Below are 5,769 nucleotides of genomic sequence, written 5' to 3'. Positions count from 1 at the left end.
AGTAAGGAGAAGCAGAAAAAGCTGCTGAGATCCCACTCTGTGTTAGAAGCTGAAGTCATCAAGCGACTGAAAGCTCTTCACTGACATTAAGGGCAAACTGTGTTGCTTCTCGATTTCAATCAATCAATCAATCAATCAATCAATCAATTTGTTGTGTATAGCCAAAGGCCTTTACAATGAACAGCAGAGGACAAGAGCAAGGCTTTCCTCTGAAATGGCACAACGTAGCCTATAAAAGTTTATTGCATCAGAGCCGTAGCTAGGTGATCTTGCATCCCTGGCAGAACCGTCCAGATTGTGCCCCCTAAGTAAAGGTAAAGGGACCCCTGACCATTAGGTCCAGTCGTGACCGACTCTGGGGTTGCAGCGCTCATCTTGCTTTATTGGCCAAGGGAGCCGGCGTACAACTTCCAGGTCATGTGGCCAGCATGACTAAGCCGCTTCTGGTGAACCAGAACAGCACACAGAAACACCGTTTACCTTCCCACCAGAGCAGTACCTATTTATCTACTTGCACTTTGACGTGCTTTTGAACTGCTAGGTTGGCAGGAACAGGGACCGAGCAACGGGAGCTCACCCCGTCGCGGGGATTCGAACTGCCGACCTTCTGATCAGCAAGTCCTAGGCTCTGTGGTTTAACACACAGCGCCACCCACGTCCCATTGTGCCCCCTAGTCATGGGCAAATTAGCTCTTCTTTCTGCCTCTTCTCCACCCCCCCCATTCAATTCACCCTCTATTTAAAACCATTTCTTATGAGGCAATAATCAATATTTATATTTTTGGATATATTTTTAAGCCGATTTTGTGTCCCTCCCATTGCCTGCACCCCTGGTGGGGCCCCACCTCACCATCCCCTAACTACGGCCCTATACGGCATAAATGTTTAAAAGTATTAGCGTAGCTGGAACAAAGCTTCTTAGGTGACCGAGCAAATTTGGCTACCAGATGTGTAATTTGTAGATCTTTATTAGCTAAGAGTTCAACTGTCACTTCCTGGGGGGATCAGCCTGAGAACCAGTTGAGAACAGGCAATAGAAATTTTTTATCTGGGCATTGTATATTAGGGGCAAATTAGCAGGTAGTGCACAATGTCCTCAACCTGATTGCATCCATACCTGGGAAGACAATTAGAAGATGCTTCTTTGGTGTGGATAAGAATCCAATTCTGCTCCTGCCATTTAACTTCAGGAACTCATATTTAGTGTTTTGGTCAATGTGAATGAGCTCGCTGCCCTCGTTTCAAAATTACAGGCTGCCAAAGACTCTTCCATTGATAATGGACTTTCAACAAACTACTTTCTTGCCTATAGGAAGAAAGTTGCAACCCCATCCCATGATGACTAAGTGCTGAAACCATTCAACAGTTTCAGAACATGAATAATAAGACTCCTTCCCCACCTGTGCTGTGTATTCTGCTGCCCATGTGTTGGGACACTGGAAGTTTGGATGCATGTTCTATTATATACTTGTTGTTGTTTGTTGTTTAAATGCTAGGATCATTTGAATGAGCAAAAAATCCCTCCAAAAGCAAGAAACTTAATACACCCTCCAGTACCTGGGTTTTTGTAGAAAATCAAATCAGGTGAAGAGATTGTTCTTCCAAAACACAAAAAAGCTCTCCCGAACGGGTACTAGTCAACACTTTGGCTTCACTAGTTGTCTCTGAACTAAGGAACAACAAAATCTATTGACACCTCATTCCCACCCCTTTCTTCTTAGGGTAAACTATGGCTGCATTCAGACGTAACTTTACCCCCACTTTTCTGGTGTTAATAAATTCCATGTTTTATCTGATCATAAAAGCCATTTATGAAAATCTGGGGGGATCCAGCAGAAGTTTAGGGCTTATTCTGTGTTACTTGGTTTGAGGGGGGGGGGTCTGTTAGCCTCCCTGTTAACCCATTGGGGAGTTTTGTGCTGTAATTCTCCTGCTGTTTTCATGGATCATACCATATGACAAAACTGGGGGCAGTATTCCAACAGTTATTTCCGACTGTTTTCATGGGTAAACCATGGTGAAGCAGAAGCGTGCTTGTGCATAAAGGGTGGCAAGACATCTAGTTATGTCTGCTGTTGTGTCACACCACACCCACTGGTGTGAATGAAATTTAGTGCAACAACATGGTGTCAAGGCAATAAAAAAACTAGAGTTCCATAATGCAAGTGTTAATGCAGTGTAAAAGGAACATTGGAAACTGGTCCAGAAGCACTAGAATTATAACCAGGAAAGCTAAAACAGCAATAGCAGAAGGCTGATCGCCAAAGAATTGATGCTTTTGAATTATGGTGCTGGAGGAGACTCTTGAGAGTCCCATGGTCTGCAAGAAGATCAGACATATCCATTCTTCAGGAAATCAGCCCTGAGTGCTCACTGGAAGGACAGATCCTGAAGCTGAGGCTCCAGTACTTTGGCCACCTCATGAGAAGAGAAGAGTCCCTGGAAAAGACCCTGGTGTTGGGAAAGAGTCGGACACGACTAAACGACTAAACAACAACAACAAAACAGCAACCCCATGTCTGAATGAAGCCTATATGCAGTCATAGAATAGTAGAATTTTAGTTCTGGAAGGTACATCAAAGGTCACACAATGCAATGCAATGCCCTGCAATGCAGCTGCAGTTCCTTCAGCTTCTCCTGGTATGTGCCCAATCGCATCCCACTATAAATGGAGATGTTTGTGCAGCTACTTCCAATAACCCTTATCATAGCTCCACAGAATCGTTGGGGATGGCATTATGGAGAACATGGTTTTACCTTTGTTGCAGACAGCATGATTTTGGCCAACTGGGTGGCACATGGTGGGCATTCTAGATTATGTAAGGAAGATCTGAAAGGAAAATGCACACAGAGAATGTTTCCCTTCATAGGTAAAGGTAAGAAACACCTGCATGGATCTCTGGATTTCATCCAGGTTCGAACAACCACCTTACAGTGTAAAACACCCTTCCGTAGACTAGGGACTAGGGACATGGAAACATAGAATTGTAGAGCTGGAAGGGACCGCAAGGGTCATTTAGTCCAATCCCCTGCAATGCAGGAATCTCAGCTAAAGCATCCACGACAGATGATGGATTACATTTTTCATGAAATTCTACTCAAAATATAGTAGATTCCAATGTATAGTTAGCAGAGTAAAAACTTACACATTGCAGGATTCTCCTCCCCCCCCCAATAGACCAGAGGCAATTGCATTTCATTCAGCAGAGCTTTACTGCTACTGAAGGCAAATGAGCATAATGGTCACAAATCCAATTCATTCAGGATTGGCACTGTCCATAAGAAATTCAGTTGCAGCAGACTTAACTTACAATAACTTCTAATAAGTCTAAACCTTAACACTAAGCATACTATGTACAGAACACCACACCAGAAGGAAGAGGGATAGAAAGAGAAAGTGAAACCCACGCTCCTTCTTGCCCTACTTTTATAGTCAGCACGATCCGTTACAGAGAGAAGAGAATCAGTTTAAACCAGCTGTACTCAGCTTCTCTGAAGGAATAACCCAAACATCAGGAACCTTCTGTTTGTTTCTTTCACACAGAGAAGCTTCCAGAACCCTCTTGAATCAAATAGAATAGGAAAGATCTCTACACATCAGGTCAATACTTTCTGCACTAAGAAATGCAAACTGACACATTTCTCACCAGCCCCACCCATGGGAGCTGTAGTCCAGAACATCTGAGAGGGGCTGCTTTAAAGCAAATGTTTCAGTCAGATTCTAGAAAGACTACCTTTTAGCTACCTGCAACCTCCCTTTTGTCATTTAGAACAGGCTTCCTCAACCTCAGCCCTCCAGATGTTTTTGGCCTACAACTCCCATGATCCCTAGCTGGCAGGACCAGTGGTCAGGGATGATGGGAACTGTAGTCTCAAAACATCTGGAGGGCCAAGGTTGAGGAAGCCTGATTTAGAAGAAATGAACAGGATAGGATGCACTGTAAAGCAAGGGATGGCATTGTCTCGATGCAGCATCAGTTAATCTCCCTGGCCACAAAATCAGGATGAATGCTCAGTCAATATGGCAGCTGGAAGCAAGCTAGATGTAGATGTGCAGTCCCATCTAGAATCACTAGTTGTTGCACCTGGATAGTTTCACATCACAAGAGCTGGATGAGGACCTTTGATCTTGGCTGTGGTATTTCCTCATTGTTTTCATTTTTGCAACAGGGCAGAACTGTACGTGAGAGAGTTCTCCAGAGGTGTGACCCATCACTGAAATGCAGGAGTGATAACTGTCAGTGATCTTTGCCATTGACCTTGGCTTTGTCCAGCGTGAGTTTTCCACTCTTCACTAAACAAAAAATTAAAAATTAAAGCAAGGCTGTTGCTTTGTAGCTTTCGGTAACATGGACATAGTATGACGTGAGGCTGTCAAGGCTTTTTAACAATCATTAAAACCTTCCCCTGAGGGATATTTTCAATCAGACTGCATTACAGTCAGAGCGGACTTTGTGTGTTGAAATTTCACTTGCTTGTCAGAGGGAAGCATCAGAAATGAGCTGCCTGTAATGTTTATGGTCCATTCAGTGAATTTGCTCTACATCGTAATAATCCTTCATTTCACAGGGAAGTTATGCCGTCAGTGCTGGGCTGTTGAAAGCTGAGACCCTCTGGATTTTAACAAGAATCTATGGAGCACCCAAAAGTGAAGTTGGGCCTTCTTGCAGCTATAAACCTCAGGTCCTTCATTTTGACCAAACTTGCTGCACAAATTTATTTTTAGCTTAATTGAAGCATAACCCATTCCCCTGAATAAAAACATTCAAAGCAAATACCTTCTCTCCTTGCCCCCGCCCCTGATTTTGCTGCTGTGAGGTCTAGTTGTTATTTCTGCTGCAAATAAGGAATACACTAATTTGTTTTTAAAACCATGAATCATTGGAACACAAGCTTAGTAAAATCAAAGAAGATTTGTAGCTCTTCTAGAAGATGTGCAAGACAGTCAGTGTAGGTCATTCGCTCCCCGCTGCAATAAAAACACAATACCCCACCCACTTTGTCGAAGAGTTTTTAAATACATTTTCTGCATGGGAGATGTAAATATCTTACTGAGGTGCTGCTTTGCTTTCATGCTAATTGTCTGAGGTCCAGACTGAATAACAAGTGGCCTTGCCTTTCATTGTGAATGCCTCACGCACTCCTGGCAAGAGCCAGAATCCATAAAGGTCATGTATCCAGTGTTGATTCAATGTCATTGTTACAAAATAGTCCGCTGCTGAAAGCCCCTCTGGCAACCAGTATTACCCGCCAGCCTGGACGTTCTTGGGGCAGGGATGTGTAGAAAACAAAGATTAGGAGAGGATGGGGTAGACATTGATGACATACCAGTCAGAATCCTTAACCGCCTAGAGAAAGCAAAGGCATCTGGTACCTGCAAAAAATCCCAGAAGGTGGTTCATGTTACACTAGAGCAGCAAAAGACAAAGGGCCCATCCAGACACAGCTTTCATTGTACATTCGGGATGATTGTCGCTCATTATGGTGTTGGAGCAGCTATAAGTGATTTTGCTTTCAGTGTTGTTAGCACCTACATAATTCACGGGGTAGACATACTGCTTCCTTTCCAATCCGTGCACATCCCGTCTCTTCCTGCTGAAACCTCACAACTTTTCATACCATAAATGAAAACAGCTTTGCTGTTGGAATGGTGTGTGATTCTCTGGCTGTTGCTATTTTCAATCACGTTCCGGCAAATTCAGCCAATTAAAGCTGATTTGGAGCTCTTGCACAACAGACCAACTCCCCCACTGCCGCCATCCCAAAAGA

The 5,769-nt window shown here is 43.6% G+C and overlaps 1 long non-coding RNA gene across 1 annotated transcript; it reads left to right on the top strand.

Moving 5' to 3' along the window:
• The first annotated feature begins 4,138 nt into the window (after nucleotides 1-4,138).
• Nucleotides 4,139-4,775, top strand: LOC309367328. The gene is made up of 2 exons (XR_014167045.1): nucleotides 4,139-4,275; nucleotides 4,570-4,775. It is a non-coding gene; the product is annotated as an uncharacterized lncRNA (long non-coding RNA).
• The last annotated feature ends 994 nt before the right edge of the window (nucleotides 4,776-5,769 follow it).

The sequence above is a fragment of the Podarcis melisellensis genome (assembly GCF_964234715.1).
Source record: "Podarcis melisellensis genome assembly, chromosome: 1".
In the NCBI taxonomy this organism is placed as follows: domain Eukaryota; kingdom Metazoa; phylum Chordata; class Lepidosauria; order Squamata; family Lacertidae; genus Podarcis; species Podarcis melisellensis.
Note: the sequence above shows the minus strand (reverse complement) of the source record. Positions and strands in the feature narration are given on the sequence as shown.